Source organism: Thalassophryne amazonica, chromosome 2 (assembly GCF_902500255.1).
Source record: "Thalassophryne amazonica chromosome 2, fThaAma1.1, whole genome shotgun sequence".
In the NCBI taxonomy this organism is placed as follows: Eukaryota; Metazoa; Chordata; class Actinopteri; order Batrachoidiformes; family Batrachoididae; genus Thalassophryne; species Thalassophryne amazonica.
In genome coordinates, this window is record NC_047104.1 from 23,792,338 (window position 1) to 23,817,150 (window position 24,813).

Here is a 24,813-nt window from a genome sequence, read left to right on the forward strand (position 1 = left end):
GCGGGGAGGTGGAGTTGCAGTCTGGCTTATATGGTGGTGTAGATGAGTGACAGCTGGAGTAATGAGTGACAGCTGTCACCTCCTCTGGGTCTGGCGCCCTCTCGTGCTTGGAGCCCGCACTCCAAGCAGGGCGCCCTCTGGTGGTAGTGGGCCAGCAGTACCTCCTCTTCAGCGGCCCACACAACAGAAGCAGCGAGACGGATCAATGCTTCATTGGTTCAAAGCAAAGCTACATCCCGCTCTACTTGGGGAGTGTCTGCCAATGTTCTCACGAAGACAGGGAAGAGAAAGACCGTGGCTCATGGCAAGCAGTAAACAGAGAGGAGAGGAAGGAAAATTCACACAGTCCCTTCCTCCGCAGTCCACGCTGACATTGCTGCTGCTTTGATTAGCGCAAAATGGGATGTTGCTTTGACAGTGAGACTATCATATTTCGGCCCCAAAACACGCATGACACCACATTCGCACGCGTATGTGTGGTTAAGTTTTCCAAATGACAGAAATCCGTCGTGGTGATGGAGAACTTTAACCCATGGTCTACAACAACGTTGAACCCAACCAAAGGCCAAATAAAATACCAACATGAAAAGAACAAATCAAATGGAAAAACTGAAAAGGGACCAACAAGCAAATAAAAGGCAGAGAACTAGAACAGAAATCACAATGTGGCTAAAGTATAACACCCTTAAAAGAGATAACCACAAGAAAACTAAGACGAGACTTAACAAGTGACTAAAATAAACAGCAGCTAACAACGGTCAGAGTCAGACAGTAAGACACGGACAGGGGACACAGACACGGATAAGGGCCAAAACAAGACATGACAGGACAGGGCAGAGAGCTCAGAGAACTTTGCACCAAAATCAAGAAAGAACGTGAATTCTGTTTTTTATTTTGATGTTTGAAAATTACTTTAATTGTTTTGTAATAGAGAAAAGAAAACCAAAAGCCTGACCAGATATCTGATTTTCTTTGGTGTGTGTGTTTAAAAGCAAGTTGGTAATTATGATACCCATGTGAAAATTTGTTTCTAAAGCACCTTGACACTTGCACGAATGTGATCCCCACACTGCTGCACAATTCGTCGTACCAATGCAACCCGCTTTGTCCCGCTGGACACTGCTTTATATAAAACAATTATTTTGTAGTAGGTGATGCATTTGCTCTTGAACTTGGCTGATGAAACCATCTCTCATTGCTCCTGGAATCACAGAGGAAATATCTGCAGCTCCAGCTTCTCTCATGTGCTTCATGTGGTGGAACAGTTTCAGATGCGCTGTGACAATGAGACGCATTGACTCACAGTAACACACAGTGTTTTTGAATAGCTTGTGCAATGTTCACATCTAGTTCACAAAACTAATGTGTGCCAGAGATTTTGAATATTTTAAAATTTTCTTTGTGCACTTGCACGCAGTCGCGCACAGTTCACACACAGTTTAAAACGGGTTTACAATGAGTTTACTCTCTGGCACGCTAGATTGCGTGCCAGTGAGTGGATTAAATTTGTGCAAGTGTCAAGGTGGCTTATGTGTGTGCCTTAAGTTTTTTGATGTAAACAGGTCTTCTGTGAAGTTCTGTCCACCACCTGACAACATGCACCTCACAGCTAAACTGGAAACTATTATTTGTTGTGCAAAATGCAGTAAAACTGTAAAACATCCATGATTTTATGATGATATTTATTACATCTGGCAAGGATGTAATAATCATTGGCGTTTATGTATTTGTCTGTCTGTCTGTTTGCAGGATTACGTCAAAACTACTGCACAGATTTTGACGAAATTTTCACCACAGATACATTCGGGAATGGAAGACTCCACTCAATTTTGGGAGTGATGCGGATTGGCGTACGTCAGAAATCTCTGATTGCTCGTTTCAACATGTTTTATGGGATATAAAATCATGCAAACAAGACACTGAAGTTTCTTGTACATTTGCAAGTGTGTTAGGCAGCTAGCTTGTTTAGCACCAAGTACAGCCATCGCTTACCTCCCAGAAACAAGATTACCAGCCTATCCCAGCAGTCATAGAGCATAAGGCGGGGTACACCCTGGACAGGACAAACTTTCAAAAATTCCAAAAAAAGGACCAAATCTCTTTCATATTTTACAGCATTATGTAGGATGGTCTCCGTTATTGACTGACAAAGTTTGATCTGGATCTGATCCAGATTACAGATTTTGTGGCCATTTAAATTTAACATTGAAAACACCATTTAATGTATATTTTGCATTATATCTTAATCAATGACTGTGAGGTGCAGACTGACACTCACTATCACGTGACAAAGTCTGATACAGATCTGATCCGGATTGTGGATTTTATGGACATTTGAATTTAACATTGAAAAGCCCATTTGGTGTACATTTTGCATTATATCGCAGTCAAAAGGGCCTCAATCACTCTCATTTTTCTGATATGGATTTACTTACACCACCAAAGTTGGATGGAAAACTATCTGAAAAAACATTCAGAAATGGGAAAAGTTGAAAAAAACCTGACAAAACCACAAAAAAATTGATTCAAGTGTATGAACTAAATACATACCCCTGACATGTGATCACATCTAATTTAGCTTCTGAAAAGCCACTTCTAACAGAACTTTAACTTTGAAAATTTTCTCCAAGGTAACAGTCTGCGGAATTGGAAACTAGTGTTGGCAGAGGTTTGCGCTCTACGAGTGCGGTGCTCTAGTTTTTCTTTGTTTGTTTGTTTGTTTGCTTGTTTTTGATTGTTTTTCTTTTTCTAAAACTGCCAGCACGTGAACATGCTCAGTTATGTGGCAGATGTTTTGCATAACCAACACATGGAAAACACATAGAAAATCCTTATTTACATACTGATATACTGTATATGTCACATGACCACCTCCCTATAAATGTGCATTTACTTTTACAGTTATGTGCAATATTGTCAAACATCTTGTGCAGTGTCTTCCAGTCATTTTGCATAAATTTGTTGTACTTATTGAAAAAAAAAACACACACACACACAACAACAAAACATTGTTCACTGTTTACTGTTTCTGTACTCTGGCAAATTAGTTTCCTATGGGATAAATAAAGTTGAGCTTATCTTATTTTAGTTTTGCATAAACTGCAATATTTAAAATAAATTCCAGCAGAGTTTGGAAGCAAAAGACATAGTGTCTTCACTAACCCAAGTGATGCATTTCTCTAGAAGGCTTTTAAAAATAAATGAATGTGAGTGAGAGTGTGAACGTATTTGTTTACATGTGTTTGTCTGCATGTGACCCTGTGATAGACTGGCGGTCTGTCCAGGATGTACCCTCCTCTCGCTCGGTCGCTGAGATCGGCTCCAGTTTTCTGTGACCCTTGACTGTAAAAAAAAATGTCACATTAGTTGATCACATTAGCTCTAAAGCCCCTGTGATGGGTGTGTAAAATTTGACCTGTTCCACAAAGGCATCTATGATGGTGAAAGGAGTTCACATAAAGTTATCCAAGATGATTTGTCTTCAGTTCCAGGCCCAGAGTGACATTGTGGTGCTCAGTCTGCCACCTCTGCCCAGTAACAATATGAGCAATGTGATCCTCTACTTCTGTGCTGCGTACTGGAACCTGAGCCTCCCTGAGGACCTGAAGCCAGTTCTTGGGTTTCTCTACCTGCTAACCCACTGATTGTCTCACAGTTAAGGTTTACTGATACACCTGAGAAACACCGACTGAGCTTCTGCACAATAAACTGTTACCAAGTAACTGATGACGATGATGCATGCATGCATGCAAACAAACAAACAATACAGCAGTGACTCACATTTCAAAGGAAGCTTTTCCTACTGAAAACATCACTGTAGACTTGTCTGTGATGATCTATTTTGAGATGAAATAAAACTCTGGAAACAGTTCCTGACCAAACACACGATAGAGATTTGATTGATGCTCTACAGAGAGTAAGTACCGGGTGTTGGCTTGCACCTCTGAACATTATGCTACCACAGTACGCTGGAACAAAGCACCGCAGCTGGTCTCCTTCCAGCACACGCAGGCAACTGTTCAATTCTCACACCCAGATCTGGAACAAGCTGCAGTGGTCCTTGGTGGCCACCACACCTACACTTTGGAAATGAAAGAAACTGACAAACAAGCCCATTCCAAGCTATGTGTAACCGTGACCACACCTGCTCCTAATTCCCATCATGCATGTAGTGATAACATTTTTTCCTGCAACAATTCCAGACATGTCCAGTAGGTGGCAGGCAGGTCTATGATGCATTACATGAAGAAAAAAGATGTTTTCTGGACTCACTGATCTGTCTCTTCACTCACTGTATTCTTGGATTTTGCAATAAGGAGACACCCTGTTCCCAAGCATCCTAGTACCATCAAAAGGCATCAAAAGACTAACTAATGGTGGCTAGTGTGACATCTGGTCCAGCAAGACACACCTGGTATTTACTGTATAGTACTAATAGTTGAATTATTCTGTGATGTTCCTCTTCAGTTATCAGGCTCCACTTGCCTAATGGGACAGCGTCGTGTATTTCGTTTGCACACTATGGAATCGAGGCTGGCTTTTTTTCGGGAATCCCACGGATCACGGGATTCCCGTGGGATTCCCACAGGATTGAAGTCAACTTTGCTATTTATCACGTGATTGGGACGGTACAGGATTATAAGTTAACGGGAGCAAACAGGAGCGGGAACCAAGGTTTTAGGAGCGAGCCGTCCTGCCATCAATTTTCGAAAAGACATGGGACAGACGCTTGTTTCATTCTTCAGCTGTTTTTGAAACAAACCGTCCACTTGTCTGACCATTCCAGTTCTTGACGTTCTTTTCTAACTACAGTATTCATAGTAACTACACTTCAACGCTAAAATAGCGGGCAGCTTTTGCTTAAAGCTGTATAAAATTAGGACGGTTCGATCGCTGCAGCCGTCTGTGTGTGTGTGTGTGTATGTGTGTGAGAGTCAGCTCGCTGCAAGGACGGAGAGGAGAAGGGCAGGGGAGGGTTATGAGCGGCTTCAGTCAGTGCACGGAGAGCGTGCGCTGAGTACAGAATGAAGCAACATGTTAAAAGAAAACAAAACTGTGGTGCTGCCTTTATTTCTCGCTGGAGTGTTCTGACGGTACGTACTGTTCACACCGTGTGCGCGTGTTGGTGACAGTTATACTGACATTATGAGATTAAATAAATGGTCAAAATTCCTTAAAAAATAAGAACATAGGAATGAACGAAAAACCACTCCACACACACAAACCTGACGTGGAGAAACTCTGCAGTGATGTTCAGAAGCAGAAATCACATAAAGCAGGTGAGAACTCTGAACTTTATGCCGCGTTTACACATAACGACGACAAGTCACGAATGCCACGATTCTTGGCCGCTGATCACGAATGTGATGATTCGGGGCAGAGGCGTCAGGTGTCCTCAGGAACTGCTGCAACCTGTTACCACACGTTACGATTAATGGCACATGTTGCCGGAGAATTATCAGGAACAATTACGCACGGTCAAGAATAGTGTTCCGCGCTATCGCGCACTATTGCACGTAACAGCGCATCGTTAAGTTCTGTCACGTTGTGAATTGTCTCCACACACACACCCATATTCATCCAACCGAATTCAGATCGCTCCAGTTTTCAGAAGAACTTTGTGACTGCATGCGTAGTTGGGCTCTGTGCCATGGAGTGGCGCAGAGAGGAGGAGGAGGACAGAGCCAGATGTGTCTTCATGCGGCTCTCGTCTGGCGCATTTTCCCAAACATCAGGCACATGCAGCAGGTGGAACACCTGCAGGAGCGCGCTGAAGAGCACTGAAATTTGACTTTTAGCCGACTTGGTGTCAGCAATCAAACTGAATGTTGTGCAGCAGGGTTTAATTGTGCGCACGCTCCTTCCTCCGCCGGATGGAGGAGGTGCAGAGATGTCGGGCAGCACGTGAGGCTCCTCTCACTCCTCTGGTTGCTCAGACTCGTTCTCCCGCTCATCGGTTACAACAGCAGGTGGAACACCTGCAGGAGCGTCCTGAGGAGCTTCAGCAGGAACTGTGGAACGACATTTGGAGCCGAGTTTAATTGTGCGCACGTGACAGAAAACTGATTCGTCGTGGCGCGCAGTGAAATGTGACGCCGCGTTACAAGTCGTGTCAAAACTTGACAGTTTCCGTGTCACTTCGTAATAACGCGTGACAGTTTGGGCTCCAGGAACCACCACAGGAACCACTACGAACGTTGTCACGTTCTATTAAGGATCAATACTCATCAAGACGGATCAATATGCTCAGTTGCGACCTCCACGATGTGAGATGAAATGAGGGTGGTGTGTGACATTCGTGGAAGATTTTTTGACAGGCAAAAACATGCTCCACGAATATCAAGAATATCACGCACCAACACGCACTATTAAGAAACCTATACAGATGCGTTAAGTCACATTAAGAATGTCAGGAATGAATGACAGAAAAATGACATTCGTAACGCGTCTTGCTTATGTGTAAACGCACCTTTAACAGGCTGTTATTATTATTCAATTGTTATTATTATTATTATTGCAGATATTTTAGCTTGACCTTAATGTAGTTTTATGTTCAAGCACAAACTACAAGCTGCTGATTTTTGTAATTTTTCAAAGTTATTAGGCTACAGCTCTGCATTTCATTTATTTCAAAGTAAGTTACCTCTTATTATTTTCAAAAATCACGAGTCAAATCAGTCTGCATTGTTCAGTTTTTCCTGCACGTTTGTGTATTTTTTCCTTCTTTATAAGAGTTTAGTGTTTGTGTTTGTTCTACAAAGTTTGAAAAAACAATAAAATGTTAACACTTTTCTTTATAGCAGTTCTGTAATTTCAGAAATGCAAACAAAAACAACCACAAATCAGAAAAAGGTTGGGACTGTATGTAAAATGAAGATAAAAAATAAAAATGTTGCTCTATTCCCAGTTTCTCCACTCACACACACAGAAGCCAAAAGTTCTTCCAGAGTTGTGTCTTGGTGGCTTCCCTCACTTGTCTTCTTCCACCATGGACATTCAGTTTTTGAGAGAACTGCCTCCCTGACACAGATTTACCATAAAGTACCACACTGTTTGTATGAGGTCTGTTAGAAAAGTATCGGACCTTTTTATTTTTTCAAAAACCTGATGGATTTGAATCACGTGTGCTTGCATGTGCAAACCTTGAACCTTCGTGCGCATGCGTGAACTTTTTCACACCTGTCGATTGCATCATTTTCTGGTAACCAGCCTTTGTGTGAGGTGTGTGTCGTGCGCTCAGCGTTTTTTCATTCCAAGGAAAAAGACGGACCGACTGGAGCAGGGCCCGCCGCATCAAATTTTGCCAGAAACTGGGGGACCATTCGGATGATTCAGACGGCTTTCGGTGACTTTTCAGTCGTGTGACTATCCGAGAAATTGTGGAAGAGGTGGGCATACAACATGTCCTGTGAAACTTCCAACTTCCGCCATCAGCAGCTTCGTGCCGAAGCCATCGGCATGATTTTCACCGTCAAATCTTCTGTCACAGTGGAATGTTCCGAAAAAGTGCTGATGTCCACCTCTTCCGCAATTTCTCGGACAGTCACACGACGGTCGCGCATCACCACAGCGTTCACTTTGGAAATGATCTGGTCATTTCAGTCTGTTGATGGCCGACCGGAGCGTGGCTCGGTCTCCACCATTGTGCGGACATCTTTAAACCGGTTGTACCGCTCCTTAATCTGTGTGATGCCCAGAGGATCATCACCGATATATATACTATATATATATATATATATATATATATATATATATATATATATATACTCAACAAAAATATAAACGCAACACTTTTGGTTTTGCTCCCATTTTGTATGAGATGAACTCAAAGATCTAAAACTTTTTCCACATACACAATATCACCATTTCCCTCAAATATTGTTCACAAACCAGTCTAAATCTGTTATAGTGAGCACTTCTCCTTTGCTGAGGTAATCCATCCCACCTCACAGGTGTGCCATATCAAGATGCTGATTAGACACCATGATCAGTGCACAGGTGTGCCTTAGACTGCCCACAATAAAAGGCCACTCTGAAAGGTGCAGTTTTATCACACAGCACAACGCCACAGATGTCGCAAGATTTGAGGGAGCGTGCAATTGGCATGCTGACAGCAGGAATGTCAACCAGAGCTGTTGCTCGTGTATTGAATGTTCATTTCTCTACCATAAGCCGTCTCCAAAGGCGTTTCAGAGAATTTGGCAGTACATCCAACCAGCCTCACAACCGCAGACCATGTGTAACCACAGCAGCCCAGAACCTCCACATCCTGTTGGGAAAGTGTAGGAACACGGACCCACAACAGGGGGCGCAAATGAACGGACAATGGAGGAAGTCAAATAACAAAGCTTTACTGTTGTGAAACACGCACAACAAACACAACTGATTACAATGTCGAAATAAGCCAAATGTCAACGGTGTCGTGTGGGCAGGCTCGAAGATAGGAGACGTCTGTCCAAGTCGAACCGGAACCACCCGATTTCCTCCACCACCGAACCCCGGGAATACTGGAGCCGCCAAGTCCCGAACTCCCAGGTGGCCACTGCCTCCGCTCGTCGGATCCGGTACTGCTGGCGAGGAACAGAAACAGTCAGGTGTGGGTGCGGCAGCACCCAGCAACACGTAGGGTGGAAACACCACCTCCACCTCTCGTCAGAAAAATACTGTAGTGTAAGAATGTGAGTACTTATCCAAAAAAGTCCAATACAGTCTCCAGCTGTACTACTCACTGTCTGCACACAAGCAACAAAGTATTACTGTCAGGAAAACAATAGAATCGGCTGAGAACATTACCTCTTTGGTAGAGCAATATCTCGGCAATGAGGTGGAGATGCCGTCCTGCTGATATACCCCTGCAGATCCGATGATTGATGACAGCTGTCGCAGGTGATGGGTGACAGCTGTCACTCTGGCTGCTCCTGCAAGGTGGCAGCGCCCCCTAGTGCCTGGAGCCCGCACTCCAGGCAGGGCGCCCTCTGGTGGTGGTGGGCCAGCAATACCTCCTCTTCAGCGGCCCACACAACAGGACCCCCCCCTCAACGGGCGCCTCCTGGCGCCCGACCAGGCTTGTCCGGGTGGCGGCGGTAGAAGTCGGCCAGGAGGGCCGGGTCCAGGATGAAGCTCTTCTTCACCCAGGAGCGTTCTTCTGGGCCGTACCCCTCCCAGTCCACCAAATACTGGAAGCCCCGGCCCATCCGTCGGACATCCAAAAGCCGGCGCACAGTCCAAGCCGGCTCGCCATCGATGATCCGGGCAGGAGGTGATGCCGGACCCGGAGTACAGAGGGGTGAGGTGTGATGTGGTTTGATCCTTGACATGTGAAACACGGGATGGATCCGCAGTGAGGCCAGAAGCTGAAGCCTCACTGCGGCGGGACTGATGACCTTGAGGATTTTAAAGGGACCTATGTATCGTTCCTGTAGTTTCGGGGAGGCCACTTGGAGTGGAATGTCCTTGGTTGACAACCACACTTCCTGCCCTGGACGATACGTAGGGGCCGGGGGCCGCCGACGGTCTGCATGGGCCTTTGTCCTCATCCGGGCCTTCAGCAAAGCAGAACGGGCGGCTCGCCACACCCGACGGCACTTCCGCAGGTGGGCCTGGACCGAGGGCACACCGACCTCTCCCTCAACCACCGGAAACAACGGGGGCTGATACCCTAGACACACCTCAAAAGGGGAGAGGCCGGTGGCTGACGACACTTGGCTGTTGTGGGCATACTCGATCCAGGCCAGATGGGTACTCCAGGCCGCCGGGTGCGCGGCTGTCACGCAACGCAGGGTCTGCTCCATCTCTTGGTTGGCCCGTTCTGCTTGCCCGTTGGTTTGGGGATGATACCCGGATGAGAGACTGACCGTGGCCCCCAGTTCCCAGCAGAAGCTCCTCCAGATGTGCGAGGAGAACTGGGGACCGCGATCGGAGACGATGTCTGTTGGGATCCCATGCAGCCAGACGACGTGGTGGACCAGGAGGTCCGCTGTCTCCTGGGCCGTTGGGAGCTTCGGGAGGGCCACGAAGTGGGCCGCCTTGGAGAATCGGTCCACTATTGTGAGGATGACGGTGTTGCCCTGGGACGGCGGGAGGCCCGTGACAAAATCCAGGCCGATGTGAGACCAGGGGCGATGAGGCACGGGCAGCGGCTGTAGCAATCCCGAAACCTTGCGATGGTCGGCCTTGCCCCTGGCGCAGGTGGTACAGGCCTGGATATAATCCCGGACGTCGGCCTCCAGGGACGCCCACCAGAAGCCGGCCGGACAATTGCCACGGTTCTTCGCACCCCTGGATGACAGGAGAGCTTAGAGCCGTGACAGAAGTCCAGGACTGCAGCCCTAGCTTCTGGTGGGACGTAAAGTCTATTCTTCGGCCCGGTTCCGGGGTCCGGGCTTCGTGCCAGGGCCTCCCGGACGGTTCTCTCTACGTCCCAGGTGAGGGTGGCCACGATAGTGGACTCCGGGATGATGGGTTCCGGTGGATCCGACAACTCCGTTTTGACTTCGTCTTCATGTACCCGGGACAAGGCATCCGATCTCTGGTTTTTGGTCCCGGGACGGTAGGTGATCCAGAAGTCAAAACGGCCGAAGAACAGTGACCAGCGGGCTTGCCTGGGATTCAGCCGCTTGGCGGTCCTGATATACTCCAGGTTCCGGTGGTCAGTGAAAACCGTGAATGGCACGGACGTTCCCTCCAACAGATGTCTCCACTCTTCAAGAGCCTCTTTCACCGCAAGGAGTTCTCGATTGCCGACGTCATAGTTCCGTTCGGCCGGGGTCAACCTACAGGAAAAATAGGCACACGGGTGAAGGACCTTATCGGTCTTCCCGCTCTGGGACAGCACGGCTCCTATCCCTGAGTCTGAGGCGTCCACTTCAACACTAACTGGCGACTAGGATCGGGCTGCACCAGAACGGGTGCAGACGAGAAGCGCCGTTTCAACTCCTTGAACGCGGCATCGCAACGATCCGACCAGGTGAAGGGGACTTTTGGTGAGGTCAGGGCTGTCAAGGGGCTAACTACCTGACTGTAGCCCTTAATGAACCTCCTATAGAAATTTGCAAAGCCGAGGAACTGTTGCAGCTTCCTACGGCTTGTGGGTTGGGGCCAGTCTCTCACCGCCGCAACCTTGGCCGGATCAGGAGCGACGGAGTTGGAGGAGATGATGAACCCCAGAAAGGACAAAGATGTGCGGTGGAACTCACACTTCTCGCCCTTCACAAACAGCCGGTTCTCCAACAACCGCTGCAGGACCTGACGTACATGCTTGACATGGGTCTCAGGATCCGGAGAAAAGATGAGTATATCGTCTAGGTATACGAAGACGAACCGGTGCAGGAAATCCCGCAAGACATCATTAACCAAAGCTTGGAACGTCGCGGGGGCGTTTGTAAGACCAAACGGCATGACCAGGTACTCAAAGTGACCTAAGGGGGTGTTGAATGCCGTCTTCCACTCGTCTCCCTTCCGGATCCGAACCAGGTGATACGCATTTCTAAGATCGAGCTTGGTGAATATTCGGGCTCCATGCAGGGACGTGAACACCGAATCCAACAGGGGCAACGGGTATCGATTACGAACCGTGATTTCGTTCAGTCCCCTGTAATCAATGCATGGACGAAGTCCGCCGTCTTTTTTACCCACAAAAAAGAAACCTGCACCCATCAGGGAGGTGGAATTCCGGATCACCCCGGCGGCTAAGGAGTCCCGGATGTAGGTCTCCATTGATTCGCGCTCAGGCCGTGAGAGGTTGTACAGCCAGCTGGACGGGAACTCACCGCCTGGAACAAAATCAATGGCACAATCGTACGGACGGTGGGGGGGAAGGGTGAGCACCAGATCCTTGCTGAACACATCAACAAGGTCGTGGTACTCCACCGGCACCGTCCCCAGATTGGGCGGGACTCTGACCTCCTCCTTAGCCTGGGAACCGGGAGGAACCGAGGAACCTAAACATACCCGATGGCAGGTCTCGCTCCACTGAACCACTACCCCGGACGGCCAATCGATCCGGGGATTGTGTTTTAACATCCAGGGAAACCCTAAAATCACTCGGGAGGTAGCAGGAGTCACAAAAAACTTGATCTCCTCCCGGTGATTTCCTGACACCACCAGAGTTACAGGTGGTGTCTTATGCGTGATTGGAGGGAGTAGGGAGCCATCTAGCGCACGCACCTGCACAGGCGAGGTAAGCGCCACCAGAGGGAGCCCTATCTCCCTGGCCCATCTGCTGTCTACAGATTCCCTTCAGAGCCCGTGTCCACCAGTGCTGGGGCCTTCAGGGTTGAATCCTCATAAAGGATTGTAACTGGGAGTCGTGTGGCAATGTGGGTGTGTCCCACGGGAATGTCTCGGCCCACCCCTAGCCCAGTTTCTAGGGGCGGGCGTTGGGTTTAACCGCTCGGGATCCATGACGTTGGCCGAGATATCCTGTTGGGAAAGTGTAGGAACACGGACCCACACAGGGGCGCAAATGAACGGACAATGGAGGAAGTCAAATACAAGCTTTACTGTTGTGAAACACGCACAACAAACACAACTGATTACAATGTCGAAATAAGCCAAATGTCAACGGTGTCGTGTGGGCAGGCTCGAAGATAGGAGACGTCTGTCCAAGTCGAACCGGAACCACCCCGATTTCCTCCGCCACCGAACCCCGGGAATACTGGAGCCGCCAAGTCCCGCACTCCCAGGTGGCCACTGCCTCCGCTCGTCGGATCCGGTACTGCTGGCGAGGAAACAGAAACAGTCAGGTGTGGGTGCGGCAGCACCCAGCAACACGTAGGGTGGAAACACCACCTCCACCTCTCGTCAGAAAAATACTGTAGTGTAAGATGTGAGTACTATCCAAAAAAGTCCAATACAGTCTCCAGCTGTACTACTCACTGTCTGCACACAAGCAACAAAGTATTACTGTCAGGAAGACAATAGAATCGGCTGAGAACGTTACCTCTTTGGTAGAGCGATATCTCGGCAATGAGGTGGAGATGCCGTCCTGCTGATATACCCCTGCAGATCCGATGATTGATGACAGCTGTCGCAGGTGATGGGTGACAGCTGTCACTCTGGCTGCTCCTGCAAGGCGGCAGCGCCCCCTAGTGCCTGGAGCCCGCACTCCAGGCAGGGCGCCCTCTGGTGGTGGTGGGCCAGCAGTACCTCCTCTTCAGCGGCCCACACAACACATCCAGCATGTTCACCTCCAAGATCGTCTGAGACCAGCCACTCGGACAGCTGCTGAAACAATCAGTTTGCATAACCAAAGAATTTCTGCACAAACTGTCAGAAACCGTCTCAGGGAAGCTCATCTGCATGCTCGTCGTCCTCATCGGGGTCTCGACCTGACTCCAGTTCGTCGTCGTAACCGACTTGAGTGGGCAAATGCTCACATTCGCTGGCGTTTGGCATGTTGGAGAGGTGTTCTCTTCACGGATGAATCCCGGTTCACACTGTCAGGGCAGATGGCAGACAGCGTGTGTGGCGTCGTGTGGGTGAGCGGTTTTCTGATGTCAGTGTTGTGGATCGAGTGGCCCATGGTGGCGGTGGGGTTATGGTATGGGCAGGCGTCTGTTATGGACGAAGAACACAGGTGCATTTTATTGATGGCATTTTGAATGCACAGAGATACCGTGATGAGATCCTGAGGCCCATTGTTGTGCCACATCCAAGAATATCACCTCATGTTGCAGCAGGATAATGCATGGCCCCATGTTGCAAGGATCTGTACACAATTCTTGGAAGCTGAAAATGTCCCAGTTCTTGCATGGCCGGCATACTCACCGGACATGTCACCCATTGAGCATGTTTGGGATGCTCTTGACCGGCGTATACGACAACATGTACCAGTTCCTGCCAATATCCAGCAACTTCGCACAGCCATTGAAGAGGAGTGGACCAACATTCCACAGGCCACAACTGACAACCTGATCAACTCTATGCGAAGGAGATGTGTTGCACTGGATGAGGCAAATGGTGGTCACACCAGATACTGACTGGTATCCCCCCCAATAAAACAAAACTGCACCTTTCAGAGTGGCCTTTTATTGTGGGCAGTCTAAGGCACACCTGTGCACTAATCATGGTGTCTAATCAGCATCTTGATATGGCACACCTGTGAGGTGGGATGGATTATATCAGCAAAGGAGAAGTGCTCACTATCACAGATTTAGACTGGTTTGTGAACAATATTTGAGGGAAATGGTGATATTGTGTATGTGGAAAAAGTTTTAGATCTTTGAGTTCATCTCAAACAAAATGGGAGCAAAACCAAAAGTGTTGCATTTATATTTTTGTTGAGTGTATATGGCCTGGTGCAAATAAGAGTGTGACAAGAGGGTAAAAAATAAAGGTGTTTTTGCCTGGAACTTTGCTGCAACAGGAAGTCTGTATATATAGCAACAAAAAAATAACAAAAGCAAGGCTAAGTAGTGACTTTCAACATATATTTTTTTTCAAGTTTTCAATAGAAAATAAGTAAGAACTGTAAAATTGAGCATGATTAAATTCAGTTCTAAGCATTGTAGAAGTAATATCGAATCATTATTCTAACACATTTGGCAATGCATCACATACAAGTATACCATATTGGCCCTCAGGTTTGTCTAAATTGTGGAGAATTTATTAAAAAAGTCATTTTTCTCCAAGATTAGCACAGTTTGAAAACAACATTGAATGAAACAATTCTTAAACAAAGATATAAACAGGTCAAAACAGACAAACTATCATATATGTTGTTAATGCAAAAGTGAATTTACAGTTCAAATTTCTAATTGATACATTTATTAGTCTTTGAGATACTAGATGCTAGAAAAGCACTTACAATTTATTGTGAAATGTTAGGGTCGGGACACTAGATGAGACTTGTCTAAAAGCATAGTTTAACATCTGATTTCTTTACATAACAGAGAAGAACTTAGCTGATATTACAAATGGCTTACTAGAATCACCAAAGAGGAGAATATTTCATTTGTGATGACAAACCAAAGCAGACACAGACACTTTGATCATTGAGGTTCATCTTCTTGATGAAGCGAGGAATTGACTTTGTGAAAGTTGTGTAGTGGTAAGGGTAGGTTGGGGTCTCTTGTACAAACATCATGTAGGCCTGTTTCTTTGGCATCAGAAGATGTCGTTTAGCAACCTGTACACCATCTATGGTGACAACATCACGCTTGTTTGGCATGTGGCGTGTTACATCATCTCTTCTCATGAAGTCCTCAATCGCAGATCTCCATCTCTGTCGCTGCTCTACATTTCTTCTGTGAACAGTCTTTGCCCTCTTTTTCTGTCTCCTTTAAAAGGTTGCAGCCTTGTTAGGACTTGCATTTTTCAGAAGGTGGCTCATGGTTTCTGCCCATTTGTTTGGGGATTGTGTGAATGGCCGTGCGTGGTCCCTGAGCTCGCTTCCTAACTGCATCTGTGGAGCTGAGAGCCTTCTGAACACTTGGTCTTCTGAGTTTCTGCTGCAGTGTCTTCAATTTAGACCTCAGCACTGTGGTTTCATCTTGTCCATCATCGGAATCATCATCTGAGCTTGTATGGGTCTGTTGGATCGGCGTGGTTTGCGCTTTCCTTCAACTACTTTAGCAGCTACTTCCTCCTCTTTCTTTCTTTTTCTGTAAGCAGCTTTACGCAGCCTCTTCTTCTCCTTCATCTCTGCAACCAACTTGGGGTTGTTCTTACATTTCTTCTTCAGTTGAGCTCTGTACTGTAGGCATTTTTCCTTGTTCTTTTGTGCATACACTGCGTCAGACTTGTGAGCTTGCCAAAATCTGCATTGCCTGGCCGCACCAGCAGAGACAGGAGTAGTCTGTGGGGCTTTGTACACTGACTGTCTAGCATTTCTCCTTGTCTGAGGTTAGGGAATAGTATCTTCACTGTGAGCTTCTCCATACTTCTGAAATGAAACACCATTGCTGGTCAAACTTTGCTTTTCTAGACTGTGTCCCGACCCTAACAGTTCCTTTCCTTGTATACAAGGCACCTCATCACATTGCTTGAACACATCCTGCTTCGCTACAGCATTCTCTGACTCCACTGTCAGGTGCTCCTATGCATACAGGGCTATTACAACATGAATTTAACATTAGGTACCATATTTTTAGATATGGAGTTGTGTGGCCTCCTTGAAAATACATTCTGAATATTCATATATAATCAATCTACAAATAGAACTATCTTGAGAAATGAACAATCAAAGCCACATATAACTAGTAAGCAGTTGAAAGAACAAAAGCTCTATTCTGGTCTCATCTGACCACATGACCTTCTCCCATGCCTCCTCTGGATCATCCAGATGGTCACTGGTGAACTTCAAACAGGCCTGGACATGTGCTGGCTTGAGCAGGGGAACCTTGCTGCCCCGCAGGATTTTAAACCTTGACAGCATCAGTGTGTACTAATGTAATCTTTGTGACTGTGGTCCCAGCTCTCTTCAGGTCATTGACCAGGTCCTCCTGTGTAGTTCTGAGCTTTCTCAGAATCATCCTTACCCCACAAAGTGAGATCTTGCATGGAATCCCAGATCGAGGGAGATTGACAGTCATCTTGTGTTTCTTCCACTTTCTAATAAATAATCGTAACAGTTGTTGTCTTCTACCAAGCTGCTTGCCTGTTGTCCTGCAGTCCATCCCAGCCTTGTGCAGGTCTACAGTTTTGTCCCTGGTGTCCTGAGACAGCTCTTTGGTCTTGCTATGGTGGACAGGTTGGAGTGTGATTGATTGAGTGTGTGAACAGGTGTCTTTTATACAGGTAACAAGTTCAAACAGGTGCAAATAATACAAGTAAAGAGTGCAGAATAAGAGGGCTTCTTAAAGAAAAATTAACAGGTCTGTGTGAGCCAGAATTCTTGCTGGTTGGTAGGTGTTCAAATACTTATTTGGAGCAGTAACATACAAAGAAATTCTTAAAAAAAAATCATACATTGTGATTTCTGGATTTTATTTTTTTTTTAGATTATGTCTCTCGCAGTGGACATACACCTAAGATGAAAATTTCTAAGTGGGAGAACTTGCAAAATCACAGGGTGTTCAAATACTTATAAAATACATAAAAAATGAGGTGGGCTTCATAGATAATTGGCAAAGCTTCTGGAGAAAACCTGGTCTTGTTAGGAGAGACGGCATCCATCCCACTTTGGATGGAGCAGCTCTCATCTCTACAAATCTGGCCAATTTTATTAAACCCTCCAAATCGTGACTATCCAGGGTTGGGACCAGGAAGCAGAGTTGTAGTCTTACACACCTCTCTGCAGTTTCTCTCCCCCTGCCATCCCCCCAATACCCCATCCCCGTAGAGACGGTGCCTGCTCCCAGACCACCAATAACCAGCAAAAATTTATTTAAGCATAAAAATTCAAAAAGAAAAAATAATATAGCACCCTCAACTGCACCACAGACTAAAACAGTTAAATGTGGTCTATTAAACATTAGGTCTCTCTCTTCTAAGTCCCTGTTAGTAAATGATATAATAATTGATCAACATACTGATTTATTCTGCCTTACAGAAACCTGGTTACAGCAGGATGATATGTTAGTTTAAATGAGTCAACACCCCCCGAATCACACTAACTGTCAAATGCTCGAAGCACGGGTCGAGGAGGAGGAGTAGCAGCAATCTTCCACTCCAGCTTATTAATTAATCAAAGACCCAGACAGAGCTTTAATTCATTTGAAAGCTTGACTCTTAGTCTTGTCCATCTAAATTGGAAGTCTCAAAAAACCAGTTTTATTTGTTATTATCTATCGTCCACCTGTTTGTTACTGTGAGTTTCTTTGTGATTTTTCAGACCTTTGGTCTGAGTTAGTGCTTAGCTCAGATAATTATAGTGGGTGATTTTAACATCCACACAGATGCTGAGAATGACAGCCTCAACACTGCATTTAATCTATATTAGACTCAGTTGGCTTCGCTCAAAATGTAAATGAGCCACCCACCACCTTAGCCACACTTTAGATCTTGTTCTGACGTATGGCATAGAAATTGAAGACTTAACAGTATTCCCTGAAAACCCCTTTTGTCTGATCATTTCTTAATACATTTACATTTACTTTAATGGACTACCCAGCAGTGGGGAATAAGTTTCATTACAGTAGAGTCTTTCTGAAAGCACTAGGTTTAAGGATATGATTCCTTCTTTGTTATGTTCTTCAATGCCATATACCAACACAGTGCAGAGTAGCTACCTAAACTCTGTGAGTGAGATAGATTATCTCGTCAATAGCTTTACATCCTCATTGAGCAAAACTTTGGATGCTGTTAGCTCCTCTGAAAAGAGAGCCTTAAATCAGAAGTGCCTGACTCCGTGGTATAACCCACAAACTCGCAGCTTAAAGCCGATAACCGTAAGCTGGAGAGGAAAATGGCGTCTCACTAATTTAGAGATCTTCACTTAGCCTGGAAAAAGAGTCTGTTGCTCTATAAAAAGCCCTCCGTAAAGCTAGGACATCTTACTATTCATCACTAAGTGAAGAAAATAAGAACAACCCCAGGTTTCCTTTCAGCACTGTAGCCAGGCTGACAAAGAGTCAGAGCTCTATTGAGACAAGTATTCCTTAACTTTAACTAGTAATGACTTCATGACTTTGCAAATAAAATTTTAACTATTAGAGAAAAAATTATTCATAACCATCCCAAAGACATATCTTTATGTTCGACTGCTTTCAGTAATGCTGGTATTTGGTTAGACTCTTTCTCTCCGATTGTTCTGTCTGAGTTACTTTCATTAGTCACTTCCTCCAAACCATCAACATGTCCATTAGACCCCATTTCCTACCAGGCTGCTCAAGGAAGCCCTACCATTAATTAATGCTTCGATCTTAAATATGATCAATCTATCTTTATAGTTGGCTATGTACCACAGGCCTTTAAGGTGGCAGTAATTAAACCATTACTTAAAAAGCCATCACTTGACCAGCTATCTTAGCTAATATAGGCCAATCTCCAACCTTCCTTTTCTCTCAAAAATTCTTGAAAGGGTAGTTGTTAAAACAGCTAACTGATCATCTGCAGAGGAATGGTCTATTTGAAGAGTTTCAGTCAGGTTTTAGAATTCATCATAGTACAGAACAGCATTAGTGAAGGTTACAAATGATCTTATGGCCTCAGACAGTGGACTCATCTCTGTGCTCATCAAGTTAGATCTCAGTGCAGCTTTTGATACTGTTGTCCGTAAAATTTTATTACAGAGATTAGAGCATGCCATAGGTATTAAAGGCACTGCACTGCAGTGGTTTGAATCATATTTATCTAATAGATTACAATTTGTTCATGTAAATGGGGAGTCTTCTTCACAGACTAAGGTTATTTATGGAGTTCCACAAGGTTCTGTGCTAGGACCGATTTTATTCACTTTATACATGCTTCCCTTAGGCAGTATTATTAGAAAGCATTGCTTAAATTTTCATTGTTACGCAGATGATACCCAGCTTTATCTATCCATGAAGCCAGAGGACACACACCAATTAGTTAAACTGCAGGAATGTCTTTCAGACATAAAGACATGGATGACCTCTAATTTCCTGCTTTTAAATTCAGATAAAACTGAAGTTATTGTACTTGGCCCCACAAATCTTAGAAACATGGTGTCTAACCAGATCCTTACTCTGGATGGCATTACCCTGACCTCCAGTAATACTGTGAGAACTCTTGGAGTCATTTTTGATCCAGATATGTCCTTCAATGTGCATATTAAGCAAATATGTAGGACTGCTTTTTGCATTTGCGCAATATCTCTAAAATTAGAAAGGTCTTGTCTCAGAGTGGTGCTGAAAAGCTAATTCATGCATTTATTTCTTCTAGGCTGGACTATTGTAATTCATTATTATCAGGTTGTCCTAAAAGTTCCCTGAAAAGCCTTCAGTTAATTCAAAATGCTGCAGCTAGAGTACTGACAGGGACTAGAAGGAGAGAGCATATTTCACCCATATTGGCTTCTCTTCATTGGCTCCCTGTTAATTCCAGAATAGAATTTAAAATTCTTCTTTTTACTTATAAGGTTGTAAATAATCAGGTCCCATCTTATCTTAGGGACCTCATAGTACCATATCACCCCAATAGAGCGCTTCGCTCTCAGACTGCAGGCTTACTTGTAGTTCCTAGGGTTTGTAAGAGTAGAATGGGAGGCAGAGCCTTCAGCTTTCAGGCTCCTCTCCTGTGGAACCAGCTCCCAATTCGGATTAGGGAGACAGACACCCTCTCTACTTTTAAGATTAAGCTTAAAACTTTCCTTTTTGAAAAAGCTTATAGTTAGGGCTGGATCAGGTGACCCTGAACCATCCCTTAGTTATGCTGCTATAGACTTAGACTGCTGGGGGTTTGCATGATGCACTGAGTGTTTCGTTCTCTTTTTGCTCTGTATGCACCAATCTGCTTTTAATCATTGGTGATTGATCTCTGCTCTCTTCCACAGCATGTCTTTTTCCTGATTCTCTCCCCTCAGCCCCAACCAGTCCCAGCAGAAGACTGCCCCTCCCTGAGCCTGGTTCTGCTGGAGGTTTCTTCCTGTTATAAGGGAGTTTTCCTTCCCACTGTCGCCAAGTGCTTGCTCATAGGGGGTCGTTTTGACCGTTGGGGTTTTTGTGTAATTACTGTATGGCTTTTGCCTTACAATATAAAGTGCCTTGGGGCGACTGTTTGTTGTGATTTGGCGCTGTATAAATAAAATTGATTTGATTTTGATTTGATTTATTTTCCTCACCGTATATATCATAAGGTAACATGAATATTTGGTTGTAGCCATCATCATAACTGCAAGTGGAAAATATTTTAGCTTGTAATAAAAGAAATAAAAATGTTATTAACCAGTTAACATCATTTTTTAAAGTTATTGTTTCTGTTCTTGGAACCATTTTAAATCATATGGCGTTTTTGGTTTGTTGTTTCTAGCAATATAGTCAGTGTTGTTTTTTGCTTACATTCTTGAACTTGTTTAAAGTCTTGGGTTTTGACTCATTTTAGGGCTCGCCCTTGCGACACATAGTAGAAATGTGGCGGAATTGCGCAACAAAGCAGGGATGTATTCGATTCCGTGTAAAATCGGAGCTGCCTCCAATGCCTTCATCCACCTGTTCTGCTACAACGATTTGCACACAACATGCGATTTGAACGATTAGGAGAGTGCCCGTGAGTAGAGCCCATTGGATCCCTCTCGCGGGAGGTGTTGGCCAAATTCCAGGTGACACACCTACGAACATAACCCCGCTTGCTTGGCACATCCGCAAATATATGTGGTGATGTGCTGCGGAATGGGGGGCATAACTCAGTAGTAAAAATAACTAAAAAGAAATTGATCACATAACACAGACACAGAGTGACACCTTGGTGTGTGCGCTGAAATGGCAGGGGGCGTGGCGACAGCCGCAGCTGTTAAGATCTGGACGTCATGGCTGGAGAAGGACATGATACTTACAACTGTCCACTGGGACACACGTGTCTGCTTGCTGTCCTCACGTGGAAATACATAAAAACACATATCGTTGATGCAACGGCGCACACGTTGACAGGCTGCCCCAGGTGAAACAGACCATCAGATCATAACACACAGCGGGTGATTGATTGTGACGTCACCCACGTGAGCTCTGTTCCACATGATGTGGTGTCTGTCCTGTGGTGCGCCGTCCACAGGACATGCGTGTGGGCCGGACACGCGCGGGGGGCCCTGGCTGGAACCCGCCTAGGCCATTAGATGGGATATGATAAGAGCGAATTGCTCCATTCATGTCATGTCATGACTGTATGTCTATGACCACGGGTCATCTACAATAGAACAGACAGATCATACTTGTATTGTTCACTCGATAAGAGGGATTTTATGGTGTGAAATTTTTTTTTTCAAATATGCCTATCTCCTGGTTGATTTCAGGCATTTTTCTGCACCTTTTATAGGACAGCGATGGTAGTGCATTGGTCAAGTTTCTGGCTGGAAATCACAGCTTTTGTAAATTGCAGGTTCAATTCCCGTGGGTGGCATGTATTATTTATTTTTTCACAGCAGCTGCGCAATGTGGTTACACATGCTCCAGCTACAAATGCTGTGATAGTTTTGTGCATGAGCGTGCATGAAACTGATGCAGCGTGTCCCTCCCGATGTTGGCTCGATGTTTCCGTGGTTTGCTCATACACGCCGTTTCACCCTGATTTGTACTTATTCGTACTATGTGTGAAGGGGCCCTTAGACTGGTGTGTTAATGATGCTTTAAATGGTGTTTAGGACAGGTATTAACTGAAGTGCTTCTTCAAACATTTCTCAGCAGGTTTTTCCCCTTAAACTAATAAGAATTTGTCAAAAAACAAACAAACAAAACAGGATATCTATGGTCTCTGAGGTGTTGTTTGGTCATCTCCTTGGGTTGTGTGAATCTAAATAACTGATACTGGAAGCAATGCCTGGTTGGCTCGCTAAAGTGAATTCCGGTGAGGTAGGATGCCTGTGCGAGAGTTTTGGGATTTTGATGTGCAGGTTGTACAACCTGAATGCACACAGCCTGTCGTATACAATGCAGGCAGGTCCCCGGAGTTGGCCTCCTGACTTAGAACAAAGACACTGTGAGCCAGAACAGGACCAGAACGGAATGGATGCCACCCCTATTCACTGTTGCTGCTGTTATTTAATCCACATTCTAAAAGGTAACGCTGCAGACACCCTGTCCCTCACAGCTGTGAGTGTGTGTTCTGCTGATACCATGTCACTCCGTGGGACAGCATTTCTCAAGGCCGCGTTAATCATTACAGTCTGAACCAACAAGAACTACAGCAGGTCACACTGATACCTGATCTGTCAAACCTCTGGAGAAAAGTGGCTTTGGTTAAATTCACATTGGAATTTGTCCAAACCATCTCTTTGTGTCACTGTCTACTGAAATGACAGCAGGGAAGCACTCACTTGATTGGCTGGATGTTTAAGCACTGATCTCATGTGGTAACAGATATCTAGATTCACTGGACATACTGTGCAAAAAGACATGATGCAAACAAGAAACAAATGACCAAGCAATGGCACGTTCAACAGACTGTACATGTTTGACAGATTCAAGTGAACTGATTATCATTCAGTGATACCACATCAAATGGTTCTCCGTGGTCTGGACTTCAATCATTTCTGACAAAGACTGAACAACTTTATCCTTGACTCACACACAACCCTTCCCCAACATTTAATCTACAGTGCATCTGTAAAGTATTCACAGCGCTTCAGTTTTTCCACATTTTGTTATGTTACAGCCTTATTACAAAACTGAGTAAATTCATTTTTTCCCTCAAAATTCTACTCACAACACCCCAGAATGCCAACATGAAAAAGGTTTGTTAAAAATAAACTAAGGAGTTACATGTACCTAAGTATTCACACCCTTTGTTGATGCATCTTTGGCAGCAATTACAGCCTCAAGTCTTCTTGAATATGATGCCACAAGCTTGGTGCACCTATCTTTGGGCAGTTTTGTCCATTCCTCTTCGCAGCACCTCTCAAGCTGCATCAGGATGAGGAGTGTCGACTGACAGTCATTTTCAGATCTCTCCAGAGATGTTCAATCAGATTCAGGTCTGGGCTCTGGCTGGGCCACTCAAGGATATTCAGAGTTGTCCTGAAGCCACTCCTTTGATATTTTGGCTGTGTACTTAAGGCCATTGTCCTGCTGAAAGATGAACTGTTGCCCCCGTCTGAGGTCATGAGCGCTCTGGAGCAGGTTTTCTTCCAAGATGTCTCTGTACATTAGAGTTGGGTATCGAGAACCGGTTTTTTCGGGTATCGTTAAGAAATTATTCGATTCACTGACATCAATAGCCTATTTGCTTAACGATTCCCTTATCGGTCCTTCAGAGCGGCCGTTGTTTTGGGGGTGTTTGTCAAGAAAATGATCATTTGTTTACGTTGACTGCAGACACTGGAGTGGATCTGTAATCAACTGCTTCTGCAGCGCGCCTCTACTTTGAATCTTGAAGCAATGAAATAGTGCTCCAACCTGCTGCTTCATTGGTTCTTTGCTTTGTTGCTTTTCAGAAGCGGCAAATCCGCTTCTTAAGTCCTCACAAAGCCATTAAAATATGTCAATCATGAGTCACTTTTGTGTGGATTAAAGTCATTAACTGGGACTCCTGTCTTGTTGCGAGAAAGAAACGAGAATTGTCCTCCGTTCCGTTCGCACAGTCCAAACGCTGCGCTACTCTCTGCTGAGCCAAGTTAGAAAGATAGAGTCCGGTCGGAATTAATAACTTCAAAGCAAATCGCTGTTTAAATCTAATGACACCTCTTTCCAAACTTTGTAATACAAACAATAAACTGCAATCGATCAAAAATGTTTTTTTTTCCTCCCACAATGAAACATCATGCTCTGACATGCAGCAGCCAGCTGAGCTTAGCTCAGAGGTATGGAGTGACATTCATGCCAAAATGTCTGAAAGGAAATGCTTTTGACAAAACTACAGATTTTGTTTATTTTTATTTATGTCCAGAGATCAAGGATACAGTGACCAATTTCATATTTATTTACTTTAAGACTCAATAAAATGTTGTTGACAAAGAAAACCTGTAAAGCCTACTTTCAGTACACAGAAAATTCACCAGAGATATCGATAAGGGAATCGATAAGGAATCAGATCGATAAGTGGAATTGATAATGGCATCAATATCAATAAAATCTTATCAATACCCATCCCTAATGTACATTGATGCAATTCTGTAAATTTTTTAAATAAATTTGCAAAAAAAAAAAAAAAAATCATATTGTCATTATGGGGTGTTGTGAGTAGAAGTTTTGAGGGAAAAAAATTATTCTACTCCATTTTGAAATAAGGCAGTAATATAACAAAATGTGGAAAAAGTGAAGTACT

General features: G+C 45.0%; 1 pseudogene; it reads right to left on the reverse strand.

The window, feature by feature from the left end:
- Nucleotides 1-24,813, reverse strand: part of LOC117522933 — a 247,761-nt pseudogene that overhangs the window by 71,086 nt on the left and 151,862 nt on the right.